This window comes from Nannobrachium achirus (assembly GCF_963921795.1).
Source record: "Nannobrachium achirus genome assembly, chromosome: 11".
In the NCBI taxonomy this organism is placed as follows: Eukaryota; Metazoa; Chordata; class Actinopteri; order Myctophiformes; family Myctophidae; genus Nannobrachium; species Nannobrachium achirus.
In genome coordinates this window covers 40,593,893-40,610,798 of record NC_137820.1, presented here as the reverse complement: position 1 = coordinate 40,610,798, position 16,906 = coordinate 40,593,893, and positions in this window count along the sequence as shown.

Sequence of the window (16,906 nt, the reverse complement as noted above, 5' to 3'; positions counted from 1 at the left end):
TCTAGCCCATGGACTAAGTATTACAGCTATTATTACAAATGTGTAAAGTCATTGAATGATGATGAAAGATTTTCATTCGACTGAACAGAACTTTTTTCCAGACTGATTCAATGAACTTTTGATCGAAGGAGTTTGAAAGCAGAACATTCTTTTCTTTAAGCCCTACATTTTTTATATACGGTATATTGATATTGACCTGAATGTTATGAGAAATTTAAGTTCTACTGCCAAGCCTTACCCTTCAGTAAACCCAGAATAGTGACTGACTTCACAATTGAATTTGATTCTATGCATGCACACACAACACGCACAAAAACACACACACAGGCGCACGCGCACACAGCAACTCGTTGCTGTCAGGTGGAAACCTTGCCAGTCCAAAAGCGTTCCTTGTTATTATTTTCCAAAATATTTGGAAGTAGTGAAAATAACCGATCTACAAGCTCACAACGTGTAGCGGTGCGACATATTGTGAGCTTGTAGATTTGCTACTTTCACTACTTCTGCGGCACTCAAGTTGAGATAATGTTTAGACATGGAGATACAAGGTTTCTGGCAAACCGCGGCGGAATATCAATGTATGCAGGGACACCTGCGTCTCCTGGAAATACCACATCAGCCTCAAAATGTCAACATTATTTGACATGTTCAAAATTAAATGTACTACTGAAAACTGACTTGTTTCATGTTGTTGCTCCTCGGGTGAAAAGAACACATAAATAAATACATAAATCAACCAGTAAGACACCTAAGGGCGAAAAGCAGGACGGTATTCGCACAGGACGGAATTCATTTTTAGTATATATCAGACCAGTTACCCATACATGGAGATCCATGTATATGGAGATATGGGCAAATTGGCTGGATGGGAGGTTCTACAAAAAATGTGTTTCATACAACTGTGCATTGTGCAAGTACAGTAACGGCAGGGGAAGCAGCTAAGAGCATAGGCAAAAATCTGAGCTATCCGTGTGCAAAAGTTGGTGTCTGTAGAACCAACCGTGTGCTGTGAGACCCCATACATGCTTACTTGTTATGTGAAAGTCCTATGATGTCTGACATCAAACATACAATCCCTTTTATGCCCATATGTGGAGATCCCTGTCTGTGGAACCAACCGTGTGCTGTGAGACCACAGACATGCATCCATGCGTTTAAGTACAGTATCTGTCTCTCAGTCCTTGTCCCCTTTTATGGGCATATTGGTTGGTTCGGCGGTTCTACTGAAAATGTTTGTTTTGTACAACTATACATCAGGGATCTCCATATATGGGCAAGGATGGAATGTGATGTCACCATGTGATGTCACGGATATCCAGGGTTTGATCTTTGATGAGGTGATGTCACAACGATGTGATGTCACAATGTCAACAATGTGACAACAGCTATAGACTATAGACAATGAGGCGTTACAGAATGACTGATCACTCACTTTTCATTTAGACCACCAGGATACAGTTGAAACACATAATAATAGATTCTATTGTGTTATAACCACTATTATAATCTATTATAGTTATCATAGTAATACATCACTTTATAGTGTATTATAGTTACAGTTATAACCCATTATAGTGTATTATAATTAGGATAGTTGTAATACAATATTGTATTATAATCATAGTTAAAAGGGCCAATTTGTTTCTTACTGATAGGGGTACTTTTGTGTAATGGAAAATGTAGATATTTTTTATGTGGGTGTGGTGTGGTGTAGTGCCGTGTAGTGTGGTGCTAAAGCTGCAGTCAAAAAGGGGCTATAGTTAACTAGTTAGCATCAGAAGCAGCTCAATTTAACTCTCACTGAAAAAAGAAATAACTCAAAAAGAAAAACATACGTATTTGAGTGCCTCAGGGCTCTATTCCAGTAACTTTTATGTTTTCACTTACAACACGTTGTCGGCTATGTTGCTTTAAACCAGAGTCAAGGAGGAAAGGGGAAACAAGCCGGATCAGGAGGGGGGGAGGGACGGGAGAAAAGCACGCAATTACATCAGTAAATGACAATATGCTCTGCCAGCCAAAAGCACAGACGAGTCTGAAAATGAGAAGTGGGGTTTGGAAGAAAGAAAGGGGAGCAAAAGACAAGGCGGACGGCGCTCGCATTCACTGGACCCCAACAAACTGCCTCGCTCACATAATGATCTGGAATCAGAACATACTAAATGGACAATTTACTCGGCTGGGCTTTTAATGTTTAATACTTATCACCATCCTCCGCTCCAAATAGAATGTGATCGGCCTCTCTCTACCTGGTCCTGCCATGGGGGAACGCCGGCATTTCAATTGCCTGCAAGTCACCACAGGCAATCTTAATAAGTTTTTTGCTTAATTTGAGTTCAAATTGCCCGGCATGGCTTGGCATCGCAATGGACAGCTCCTTATAGCAGCCATTTCCCCCATGAGCGCAAAGGCTCCTTATATGAGAGTGGCACCACTTAACTCTGTCAGAACCCCTTGGCTTGTTGTGGAATAAAGGTCAAGTAATCAGGCATCTGGAAGGACAGCTCATTTGTCATCCCTTGATAAATGCGTCAATGGCTAATCTGTCGAGCAGGACCCCATGCCGGCGCCCTCGGAGAAAGGTTAACCGATTCAAAGCAAGGCAGGGGATGGAAACGCGACAAGAACGTAATGATGGCGAGCTGGCGAAGAGAGAGAGAGAGAGAGAGAAAGAAAAAAAAATCTTCATTTTGATTCAATTGTTTTGAGGGTGGGTGTTTGTGGCTATTTTGGGACTGGTCGATTGCGGAGGGGTGGTCTTTAAATGGCAGGGGGATTGGACAAGGCATTACCGGTGACATGAAATTACCATCAATGATGTGATACGTTTCACTAACTGATAGAACAGGCTTCATCTGTTCTTGTTCCACACTGCTTTCTCTGTCTGCCGCGTGCACATGCACACGCACGCAGACGCACGCACGCACGCACGCACGCACGCACGCACGCACGCACGCACACACACACACACACACACACACACACACACGTTTTTAATTACTATGCTTGTAAGGACAGAATAGTGTAGTCCCACAGCCTGTCTTCACTTACAAAACATATAGTTACTGCAGATAATTCTATATATAAATATTTCTATGTCCCATAAGTTCGACTAAAGGTTAGGTTTTAGGGTTAGGTTTAGGCATAGTTTTACTGAGGTTAGGGTTATGGTGTGGGTTAGGTTTTAGGCAGAGTAGCATTCACCAGGTTAACATTCACCAGGTTAGCGTTCACCAGCGTCGGCAGGTTGGCATTCACCAGGTTAGCATTCATCAGCGCCAAACTAATGGGACGTCGAAGAAATGTTACAATATCGACACGCTCCCAGATAAAAAAAAAAAAAAAAAAAAAACGTATGTTGCTATTCAGTGATTCTCAAACATTTTCTTGTCAAGGACCCTCAAAATGTTGTGTTTGGTCGCCGACCCTCGTCTCAATATTTTGTTCCAGGATCCTGCAGAAAGCAAAGATTTGAGTTAAAGGGACATTTCACTTTCACTTTCAACTTCCTTCAAAACCATTTTAACCATGTTAGAATCATTGAAAACACCTGTCCTTGGTTCTGGTGACTGATATTGTCCTTCTAATACGTGTTTTTTCAATAACTTTTTTCATTTGCCCATGAAATATGCATTCTGCACACACGCACACAGAACACATGTATGCACACGCACACACACACACACACACACACACACACACACACACACACACACACACACACACACACACACACACACACACACACACACACACACATTGGCATGCACAGACCGTACCCACACTATCCTCCAATGACCCTCGGTTGGTTCCGGGCTGTTCTTTGGAGAAATAAAATGCTTTCAATTTTATTTCCTTAATACGTACACAGATTCATTACACTGATAGTTATTTGCAGGCTGTATAGCCGTGAATGGGAATGGCTTTCATTTTGAAACAGAGATTATTATCGTGACAGCGTCCCCTAAGTATTCTCAAACTCCCAGATGTTTTGTCCCCCATGCAACCCAGTGGTTCTCAAAGTGGATTCCAAGGACTCTGTTGGTTCCTTTGGAGGGGTCTAAATTGACCCATGCAAGTCTGTAACTCTGACAGTGTACCAATGGAATCAAATGAACCCTAACGGGTTCATTTGGTTCCATTTGTACACTGTCAGAGTTAAGGGGAGACCTTGAAATTTGAAAGTTTGAGAAACACTGCCCCAACCCACCAGTGTTTACAACACAAACACATTCATCATTTGTCAGAAGTTCTTATCCACTTCTATGCCAGTGGTTCTCAGACTTTTTCAAGTCAAGAACACACAAATCAGGCAGGTGCACACATAGACATCAAAAGGGGATTGAGCCCCTGCCCTTTTATTCGTCCGTAAAAAGTGCCCTCTCCTGACCATGAATGCAGCTTTTGCTACGGTGAAAGAAATGCAAATGCTCTCTTTCCATGCCATACCTGAAGGTAGCATCCTGAACTTGAATGCAGCATCTTTTTTTCTTTTTTTTAATCCCACCTTTTTTTTTTTTTTTTTTGCAACCCATTTTTCTCACCCGGTGACTACCTAACCTGTGGTCCTGGTTTCCGCTCTCCCCCTGCCGCGCCAGGGGACATTGGGGAGCACCCGGCTGGCTAGGGGAGGTAGTATAGAAACCAGGACTACTGCATGTTTTTGTGTGAGGGCCTATGCCCAAGGAGACATGGGGAGAACATGCAAACTCACCACAGAAAGGCCCTATCGCCAACCCCACCTAGGGTGTGGGTGCTGATGACGCGGGTGGAGGAACACGCCCCCAGCGCCCACAGCTTCCCCCAGCGGGAATCGAACCCAGGACCTTCTAGCTGTGAGGCGAAGTGCTAACCACTGCACCACTGTGCCTCCCTGAATGCAGCAACGTATGTTGAAATCAAGAAATGTGTAGAAATCAAGCATCCTGCTATTTTCGATGTTTTCACCAAAAGGCCCTTTTTTCGAAATTTCAGCCCCTGCCTCTCTAAAATTATCTGTACATCCCTGCAACAAATTGATACGTATTTGGATGTGGACCCCCACCTGAAAATGTGTTGTGCCCAGGGACCCCCAGAAGAGAACATTTATGTAAAAAAAAGATAAAAAAAAAAATGTTAGAGCTGCTATTTTTGAATATCCAACATATAAGTGGATACAGTGGTTAAAATGATTGTGAAGCTATGTTAACTACTTTAGCTGGAGACCCCCTGGGGGTGTCTGGGGGGATCTACTTTGAAAACCTGGATTTGTGCTCAATTGTGACGTACATTTTATAATTTGTGCTGGCATCATTTTATTTTTTATTTTTTTCAATATTTGACACACCTACCTACGTTTTTGGACACACACAATATTTGTGTATCCCAAAGGTCAAATTAGCCTTTGTGATTTTGGGGGATACACAATTACCTCAAGCAAAGTTATATAATCATTGTAATATCACTTACAGTATATGTTGATCTCTCATTTGGCTGACCAGTTGGAACACTTTTGAATCAATTGTTCAGTCAATGTTTTGTTTGTAGTTACTGCACTCTGGCTTTGTAGGGCAGCGCGAGGACACCGATGGCATGGATGCGTGTTTAATAACAATTAAGAAACCTATTGATAAAAACCCTAACCCTAAAAATAAATAAAAAAACGCTTTTGACCTCAACAAATAGCGTAAATGTGGGCTCCACTCTATGCTATGAGGGCTGCTGGGTTCTGCTGGGGAAACCAGCAGACCTGATAGACCCCATGGACAGTCCATTTGGGATCAATATAAGTAGCTAAATCTAATGTAAAAAAAAAAAGAAAATATGAATAGAAAAGGGACCGTTTGGACATACACGGTTTCTGTTCGACATAGACAATATACAGAGTTGCTGAGGATCCACAAAGGTATTATTATAATTGTATTTTTCCCCCCCGACCAAATATTCTCACATCGACAATTCATCAAACTGATTTAAATTTCTCTCTGCCTGAGGGGGGAGGGGGGAGACCTTTTTGTATCTGGAGCAATGTCAAGCATATTCTCCCAAATACAATTGCCTCATTGGTTCATTTGTGATGAGAAAAACAAAACAGAAATATAACTGAATTAGGTTTTATTACATATTTCTTTATTGAATTACATTATTTACTCCTGTGCAGTAAACCCCAGTAGGGTAGGGTGATGTGGCTGCTGTGGTGTCATGGGAGGTGAGGTGAAGAGAAAGGGCTTTTTTGGGGGGATTCCTATCCACCTGTTTATGCAAGAATTTACTGTAGCATTATCTGTGGGACACTTCCGGAGAACAGCTGACATACAAGCTCACGTCGCGTTGCAGATGCAACCGTTGTGAGCTTGTAGATCAAACTCGGCTGCGACGCCGGAAGCTGCCGCACACCTTCTGCGCAATGCACGATGGGACGTTGGAAAGTTGTGGATAGAGCACTGTTTCCCAAACACTGGGTCGGGGGCCCATTTGTGGGACGCAGACTGATTTTTATGGGTCCCTTTGTTTTTTTGTTTCCTACATTTGTTTTTTATTATTATTCAACATATTTTCAAAACATATTCCCATTTTTCATGGATTAAAACAAAATTCAATAATATATACAGGTATATATATATATATATATATATATAGATAGATATATATATTTTTTTCTCAGTAATTTCAAGAATAAATCAAAGAAAAATCTAAGAAATTCCACAAGCCCACAACGCGGCGTGAAGCAACACATTTTGTGAGCTTGTAGATTCATCCCGTGTGTCAACGTGATTCGAACTTGTTACGGTGATACGTGCTTACTGTAGTCCTCAGAGTAGCCTGTATTACTGAAGCCAAAACCATCGTATTTTGCTGAATCCACCAGCGTTATTGTCACGAAATTATGTTGAGACCCCCGGAAAACCTCTCAGTGTGTATTTACAAATCCTAAAAGTGTATAATAGGGTGACACCTTGCTGCACGCCAGACGCGCCTGAAAATAGCTGTGTGTTCCCTGAACAACAAACGTAAGCCTAGCTATTATAATATGCCCAGAATTGGGACACTATAGGGTTCATGTGGGTAATAAAAGGCATAATAACTAAATACTGCCACTCTGGGAGCAGTTCACAGTTAGAGTGGTTCCGCATGACCTGAGACGATTCTGTAATGTAAAAGCCAGTCTGAGAGGTATTTTTGACCATAATACTATTCAGAGATTCTAAAGTCAAGGCAGTAATACTTGAAAATCAATTCTATGACTCTTTGAAAGCCACGGTAAAGATCTGAGAATTGATTTAATAAGGTGTTCAGCTTCTTTCAGTCCTACTTAAAACTAGCAGGTGCATGTTGAATGAGCTGTAAATGTTTTTGGGAGTACATAGTACATTACAGTATCTAGTAGTATGACCTTTTTCTAAGTCTTTTTGTGACATGGATCCTCTTTATTCTAGCTGGGCTGTCTTTGTTAGTGACTTTATTGACACAAATGCACATGTTATTCCTCAATTACCAGAAGACTTTGTTGAATTTAGGTTTGAAGTTACAGTATATATAATATATAATGTAATAAGCCATATAACCTGCACCTCAGTTACATTACCAGTAAGACTCCCTAATCGGGAGATAAGCGAACGTAGGTCACTTATCTCCACAAATAGGGCAAAAATGTGTTTTGCCAAAATCTTCCTGATCCATGTTGATGACATGAGTGTAGACATACTGTGTAGTGATGTTCGTGATTTTAGGGCAAAATCTGTAGGAGCAATGTCCAAAAATGTGTTTTTAAAAATCGGCCTGGAGGTGGCGCTATATGGGAGAGATTCATGTTGATGGGATGAGTGTAGACATACTGTGTACCGATTTGCGTGATTTTAGGGCAAAAATTGTAGGAGCAGTGTCCAAAAATGTGTTTTGCAAGAATCGGCCTCATGGTGGTGCTAGAAGAGGGCCATGTGAGAAATGAGGGGTGGGGTCTCCGCGCCGCCAAGGCGGACGAATAGGTACCGGCCCCGGCTGTCCCGGTCGCTCCTAGCCGGAGTTACGGCATTTTATGTGAGCTGCAGTGTAGGGGGTCCTCCACTGGGGGCGCCACCACTTTTGCATCCGTTCTGGAGCACCAGGAGTCGGTGGTCCCCGGGAATTCCCCGTGAGCAGCCCCGTTGGGGTGGTCATTTGGTCAGTTTAGCACATTTGGTCATTTTTTACATCTGGGGGTCCCCCAGGGACCTGGGGGTCCCTGGAGCTCCGGGGGTCCTTGGAGGTTGTAGTTTGGCAGGTAAGGAGTGTGTGTGCAAAATTTGGCATGGATCGGGGCAACGGTTGCGGAGATATGAGCAGGGCAAGAGTGTGACGTGTGACTGACGGACTGACTCACTCACGTGTGACGTGTGAGCGGTGTGACTGACTCACTCACGGACAGCCTGTGGAGGTTTTGATAGTAAATGCGACCTACGGTCGCAATAAACAACACCTTTACAAAAAACTGAAATCAAAAGTAAAACACAATGCAGCAATTTCTGTTATAGTAGCCTTGCCGAGCCATGAGGCCCATAGGGCAGGTCCCCGACAGTGACAAAATGCTCTCAGGCTACAGATGTGCCGTTTCAAGTTTTCAGGCTTTACTGATATTGTCCCGCAAATGTCCTGAAAATGCATTTTTATGGAGAACGGAGCATATTTTTGCAGAAACCCGCAAATGGCAAGAAACCACTACATTCCCATTGAAAAGCAGGATCCGCCTTCATAGGTAGATTTAAACTTCAAAGTCAGAGAAAATCATAAAAATAGAATAAAATTAGCTATTTTTGGTCAGGGACGTACAAGCCCAAAGTTCTGCCAGTCCATTGGAAATCTACTGTCTTGCCAATGGCAGGATGTGTTAAGTTTTGAAATGTCACATCTGTACATTGGAACCTATGTGGTATGCACCTTAACCAGACTAGGCCATCGGCACCCCTGCACCCCTACTATATTTTCTGAAGTTGAGAGAGAAGCGCAGAAGGGTGAGACGGTGTGAGTGGGTGCCGGGTGCCGGTGGGTGCATGCATGCGGGCATACAGGGGTGGCAGGGGTTGAGAAATCACGCGTGTTGGCCATTTGCGAAGGCAATTACCCCTCAGGGAAATTCAGCTGGAATCAGTGCGATGATTGGTAGACGCCATGACATTCTCAGATAAAAGCCGTGGGTGTGTGTGTGTGTGTGGGAGAGACGGGAGCGGCGTGGAAAAATGGTAATATTAGTTAATGGAGTTATGCGCTCTCAATCTATCTCCCTCCTGCCAACCCGTGCCACCGCGGCCATCCACCAGCATCTCTCCCAGCGCACCGGCAGGTAAACACATTTAGACACCACGCAGGTTTGGGCTGACAGTGATCCATGGGCCTCTTATGGTCGCATATCTCACCACTAACATCTAATGGGATATTGGACAAGATAGGGGGGTGGGGGGGAGCGGGCAGTAGTTTTTATTTTATTAAATCTTGTTTTTTTTTTACTTAAGTAAAAGTAACAATAACACGATGCTCAAGCCCAAAATCACAACATGTGCGCTTATAGCTGGCTATTTTCAATAAGCAAAGTACTGTATGTACTACTGTGTATGTATCCACAAAGTAACTTGTAACTGAAGTTTTCAAATACTTGTAGTTGAGTAAAAAGTCCAATACCTGCCTCCGATATATGTATAAACTTGGAAAATGTAAATAAGTAAAAGTACCAACATTTTTTACTTACAATACTTGAGTAACCGTTACTTTCCACCACTGTAATCTAATGTGATATTGGACTATATGGGTGTGTGTGTGTGTGTGGGGGGGGGGGGTTATTATTGGCACATTGTTGGAAAAAGACTGAGTTGAGAAGGGGGGGGGGGGGGTGACACCATTTTGCCGAGGTATGAATATTTTATCCACTGAACTCATTAGACGGTTATATCCCTTTGGGGAGGAGATCGAGCGCCGGAGCCCGCGAGTTTGTTTCGTGCCAGATTATTTGCATGATGAATTATACATTTCTGGATATTCAACAATATGAAAACACACAGCTCCCGGATATAACTGACGATGAGGATAGAGGAGGAGGAGGAGGGGGAGAAGAGGATGAGAGCCTTTGGGCCCTGCTGCGGCAGGGACTCCGTTGAGGAAACGGGGCTATATTTATGCCCCCCCTGTTCAACATCAAAAGGCACCGATCCTTGGCCCACTTTACTTGTCTTTTACCTCAGCCTCCGTCGACTAGCCACTCTGAGCCATTTCTTTGTGGGGAAAAAACTTTGAAAGGCAGTTTGGAAAACCGTGTTCGGTGAGTATAGTCCTAATGGTTCAGGCACCTAATGGTTCTGTCAGAAAAAAAAATGACTGTTTACCTGTTTTCTCGTTGTCTCGTGTTTGTGGGAAATATAGGTGAGCTTTCTCCAGGGTAAAGTGGCCCTCTGTAAACAACAAGGCTATATTTGATACTCTCAGGCATTTTTTGAGTATGACAATTTGGGACACTTCGGTAGAGACATAGTAAGACAAACTTTTTTTTTACAGTAGACAATGATGATTGACCAAAAAACTTGGATGGACGGACGGACTGATGGATGGACGGACGGACTGATGGATGGATGGACGGACTGATGGATGGACAGATGGACAACGATGGTTCTCAAACATTTTCATGTCAGGGACTGGATATATATATATCGTCGGTGTTTGCAGATCTGTTGTTTTAACTACTTTTGTGCGACGGCCTTGTATGATGAAGCAGGGCTTTACTTTGCGAAAGAACGTACACATTTGAAACTTGGAGATACAAGGTTTCCACCCGATAACGACAATATATTTGGCTGTGGATCTCCATTTGAAAAGATTGGGCCTGATTCACTAAGCCAGTCGTAAATTACGTGTAAATAGAAGTCACTAAAAGGGGTACTGTCACCTAAAGGAGTTGAGAGGCAGATTACACTGTGACATGAGCTTCTCTGAAAACGGTCTGAAACAGTCTGAAGCTCATGTCACAGTGTAATCTGCCCCTCGCCCCCAACAACAGCTGACCAGTACAGTAAGTAGTCATACAGTCAGGCTATACAGACAATTCATTTGATTGGCTTATAATAGCGCATCCCCACAATGACATCATAAAAATATTAACTTGGTTTTTAAGATGATTCTTAAAGTGACAGTAACCTTTAGGTGACAGGCCCCCTTTAAAGACGTGCGTAATTTATCCATGCAAAAACTGACATGCGAGGGACAGCATCCAGCTAATCGCAAAATAACAAGCGTTTTCCCTAGAAGTTGCGAGTGCAGCGGAATTTGGCTTGGCCAGGTCATCTCCAGACCAGTCCATTGTGGAGTGTACAGTAGCTACCATTGTTCCCTATTGAACTTGGCACATTTCCTGGGGCAAGCTGCCCAGATCACACATGTCACATGTGTCTTCTTATTTTTTTCACCCTCAAAAAGCGCCTGCATTGTAGAGCATTTGAAACTACATTGCAGGGCACACCATGGGGAGATCACTGCTTGAACCAATGAACCCTGTGAATTGTTTTATTTTTGTTTATTTTTTGTTTATTTTGTTGCTGAGTGAGGTCAGCAGACAAAGACAAAAAACCTGGGTGAAATGTGCCAATCTCAACAGGAAACAACGGTACATATCATGATGTGTACCACGTGGATTACACACACGTGCATCAGAAGATGCTAATAATGGCCATTTCTTCATGAATGCCTTGCAGCGTCCTTCGCCGACCCGCAGGCGGTTCCGTGTTTTCCAGACGACCCCAGGGTTGTTGATTTTGGACGCAGACGAGGTCAGAGGACAGGAAAAGAGTAGACCTGCTATTTTTGAAAGATTTTGAACGTGGATGACATTGTTATACTCACACATAATCTTCTGAATTGAATTGGAATTGGAATAACTACTGGCCTGGGTATCAACTGATTTATGTTATTATTTTGTGGAGTATTACAGTAGGCCATTCAAAGTACAGAAAAGGCAGCTGTGCACACCGCGGGGTCATCTCCAATCTCCCCTCCAGTTCTACTGGCTCTATTAGGGACATGACAGAGCTGAGAACGGGGGCCCCCCGTGGCCTCTGAGCAATCACCGCGGCCATTTCACACCCTGCTGATCCCCTCATCTCCTGGAAGAGGGGCTTGGTGAGGGGCCTGAGTGGAGATGGCTGATGAAGTTCTGACCCCGCTCCATTCTCCGGGGGCTGGGTGCTATGCCCGGTGAGACCCCTCCCCACACACACACACTCTTAAAACCAAGGGGCAGTGTTGGTCCTCATATGGAGCGTCGGCCAAAATTATTTGTATTTGTCCACCGACCCCCATCTCAAGATATGTTGTTCCAGGGACCCCCAGAAACAAAGATTCAAGTTAAATAAAATTGCTTTATAAGAATATTCTGTATATATTCAAAGATTTGCTAAAATGTTCATGATTTCTCAAAAATCTACAAGCTTGTAAAAGTTAGGGATGCCGTGATATGAGCCTAAAAACGTATATCGGATCATATCGTTATTCAGCTAAAACATCCGATAGAACGCTCCGATATAAGCACTCCATTCCAGGAGTCTGCTCCACAGTCACACACAAGTCAACAACCGCAACTGCTTTGTTCCCTATGAAGACACAAAGCGTCTCCTCAAATTGTTGGCTTAGGAATGCTATTAAAGCTAAAAATATATCCATGAATTCAAGTCTCCATGGGGTGAACTATCCCTTTATAGAACTGTAGGTCGCTTGGGTGGCACAGCGCACACTCCTACGGGCTGGGGGCAGCACCCGTCAGCGGGAGGAGTCAGGGGTCTTCAACGTTTTCAGGCCAAGGACCCCTTAGTTGAGAGAGAGATGAAGCAGGGACCCCTAGATTCCATATAGTTTCATCGTTTGACAGCACAATCATCAGTGTATTTTGGATTCATGTCAATTTGTGTTATCAGATATTTAACCACTTGAACCGTCAGTACTTAATAAACTTGACCTTTCACTCTGTACTTAGTCTGCTCATTGTCCCCCTCTACACCAAACCGCTTTGCCGAAAATAGCCGATCTACAAGCTCACAAATAGATCTGATATTTTTGGCTAAAGTTCTCGGAATATGGACACTGACTAGGGTTCAAGTGGTTAATAGAAAAGAGAAAAAAGGTTTCTATCACACAAAGATTTGAAGGACCCCCTGTAGTAACTCTGAGGACCCCCTAGGGGTCCCGGACCCCCTGCTCTACGTCCTCACAGTGGGGGCTCCTCACTGGCAGTTGAGTCACTAGGATACAACAGCAGTGAAGCACACACAAATGTGCGTTGGGAGGAATTCATTGGCTTAAGGCAAAGAAAAAGGGTAGACAACAACAAAAAAGGTGGAACTAAAGATATGTCCTCCTTGTCTACCTCTATCTGACATTCTTGAAAGGCCATCCATCACTAACTTGTACACAAAACCACCACTTCTTTTTGTTTGCACATGGAGGTAGATGGGCGACGCATGCGGCCTGATAACGTCACTGTCAGGCGTAAAAACCTTGTATGTCCAAAACCTTCACTTTTCAGAAAATGGGAAAAATAACCTGTTCCAATGGATCAGGATGGAATATGGAAAATCGGACAGATCCATTTTGATCACCTAACTGAAGAGATACTGTCTACCGATTTGTGTGATTTTGGGAGTACTGTCCAAAAAATGTGTTTAGCAAAAATCGGCCTCATGGTGGCGCTAGAACAGGCCCATGTGAAAAAATGTGCAGCAGAGGTTCTGAATTGGCATCCAGGGAGACTGACGGACAGGGGGCAAAACATAGTCTGGGCCATGCCTTTCAGCCTGGCGGAGATAACTAGATGGAATTTTATCCAAAACAATACGACTGAATTGCTATAAAAGATGAACATTGGATACAATGTTTCTGCCTGACAGAGTCACTGGGTAAAAGACTGACTCTGGTGCCTGATGGTGTGATGAGCTGCTGAGTCATCATGCGTGTTTATCATGCGTGGTTCTGGTGACACATCAGAATATTATAGTGTTACATTTGAGCCATCTCCCCGCCTTGGTTCATAACGTGATGAGTCGGAGGTGATGATGATGCACAGACACATTCACGGTGACTCATACATACCCGGCCTCTCTCCTTGTGAATGCCTTCTCTTTTGTATTGTGTGATGGTGTGTGCGCGTGCGTGCGTGCGTGCGTGCGTGCGTGCGTGTTTTTTTCCCGTTCTGAGCATTCCAACCCACCTGAAGCAGATGTGTGGGCCTCTGCTGAAATGTTATACACCATGTTTTTTTTTTTACAAACATGGAGAAAGGTGCAGTCATCGAGAATGACAGAACAGCAATGCAAACACAAGAAAAATACTAATATAAATATTTAAAACAATTACCAACATTTGTTTTCATAGTTTTAACTACCGTAGTTTAACTATTTTAGTTTTAACTATGTTTTGTTTGTCTGTGCACCAATGGGTGCCTGTTTGATGCTTTGTTGATCTCAATCTACAGTACTTTGGCCAGCTTCTGTTTTAAATGTGCTGATTTGATATATGTGTAACGGAGGTGATCCGATCCTCCCCACCCGGTTTCAAACCCAGGTCTCCCACGTGAAAGTCCAATATCTTAACCATCACTCCAAAGGGATATCCCTATGGAACGAGAGAAGATACTAGACTTTTGAGGCTTCAGGCTGGGGCTGCGACTCTCTCCGCCACACTCACCCCCCTTTTGACCTCCTCCTACGGGGAAGCCCGAATCCGGGTCACGGCACCAATGTAACAGAGGTGATCCGAACCTCCCCACCCGGTTTCGAACCCGGGTCTCCCACGTGAAAGTCCAATATCTTAACCATCACTCCAAAGGGATATCCCTATGGAACGAGAGCAGATACGAGACTTTTGAGGCTTCAGGCTGGGGCTGCGACTCTCTCCGCCACACTGAGTATATTTTTCTTGTGTTCTTTACTGTTGTTCTGACTGTTGGTTGCGGGTGTTTGGTGTTTTTTTTTGTGGTCCACAATGGAAACAAGCTTTATGACTTGATCCACGTTGACATTTTTAATGGTTTATTGTTGCCTATAAAATACAAAGTTCCATTCTATTCTATTCTGTTCTCTTCTAAAAGTTAGTTGCAGTCGGCTCTGACGGTGAGAGATGATGAACACATCTATCTGTCGTTAAGGTAATGGACCTGATCAATATGTTAACAAATACTGTATGTCTCCATCCAGGGGCGTCACGAGGGGTAGGAAAGTGGGACTGAGTTACTGGGGCCCAAGGTGGAGGGGCCCTAATAACTTTATCTATTGAAAAATAGCAGATATACAAGCTCACTGCAAGCTTGTAGATCTGCTATTTTTGAAAAGTTGTGAAAATGTGTGAAAATCTTTGAATATAGGCCTATGTATTTTTTAAGCGAACATTTCTAACTCAAATTTTGCTTCTGGGGGTCCCTGGAACTAAATATTTTGAGATCGGGGTCCGTGGCCAAATACATATCATCTTGGGGGTCCTTGACATAGGTTTCTTGCGCACACGATTTTTCAAAAATAGCAGATATACAAGCTTGCAGCGCGGCACTCGGTGCCGCGCTGTGAGCTTGTATATCTGCTATTTTTCAATAGTTAACATCCATGGGGGGCCCGCAGTGAATCCTTGTACCCAGGGCCCAGCATTTGGTGTGACGCCCCTGTGTGACGACGTTCTAGTCTAGCAGCCCTATTGTATGTGCGCCTTTCTTTTTCTTCCTAGAACCACACCAGCGCGCAATCCTAACCTTATCTTTTCTTTTTCTTTTTTTTCGTTTCTTTTTTTTTTAAAATTTTTATCCCATGATTTTGTAACCCATTTTTCACCTGGTGTCAATTATCTAATGTAATCCTGGGCGCTACACTCCCTGTGTCAACCTGGGGATGCAACGGACTGACCTCATGCTTCCTTCTACGCCTGAGGAGTCCAAGTCGCTTCTTTTCACCTGACAGGGGGAGTTTCCCCCGTTGGACGCAGCGCGTGGAAGGAACACGTTATTCCAACCAGTTCCTTGCGCAGGTGTGGTGCTCAGAAAAACGTTGCTGATCTACAAGCCCACAATATGTCGCAGTGCAGTGTCACCACCATGGTATCAAACTACTAGTAAGACGCCATTAGTTCCACGACTCCTGCATTAAATCCCTCATGTACTCTAATGTGCACACACAGGACACACAGGACACACAGGACTAGTAGAATATATTTTGTCCATTTGAAAAATTACATTTTAAAAGATTTTTATACATTTGAAATGGGACATTCTACAATGTAGAATGTCCCATTTCAAATGTATAAAAATCAGACATACTTAATTAACAGGTGGATCATTATGTAGAATCTACATAATGATCCACCTGTTCATTAAGTATGTCTGGTTGTCAGGTGGGTGGTGACCCAGCTGAAGTTAGCCACACCCACAGCTAGTATTGAACGGTAAAAAGGGGAGGGGTGATTTTATGATGTCAGTGTATTTCGATATGGGCTTTTTGATTGAGGCTTTCAGCTTTCAGGAAGTAACCAAAAATACACAGGGAAGACATATTTGCATTATTATAACGATAACCACACCTGCATGGCGGTTTATAAAAGTAATTTTAAGTCCATAGACACATATAAAACAGAAAAAGTACAAAACTATGGCACCATATACGTCATATATATATATATGTCACCTAAAGGGGTACTGTCACCTTAAGAAGTCATCTTAAAATATAAGTTAATAATTTTATGATGTCATTGTGGGAATGCGCAATTATAAGCTAATCAAATTAATTGACTGTACTTAGACTACTTACTGTACTGGTCAGCTGTTGTTGGGGGGCGAGGGGCAGATTACACTGTGACATGAGTTTCAGACTATTTCAGACCGTTTTCAGAGACACCGCGTGATCTACTGTATCATACTATCATAATTTCGGGGCGTGTCAGTGGG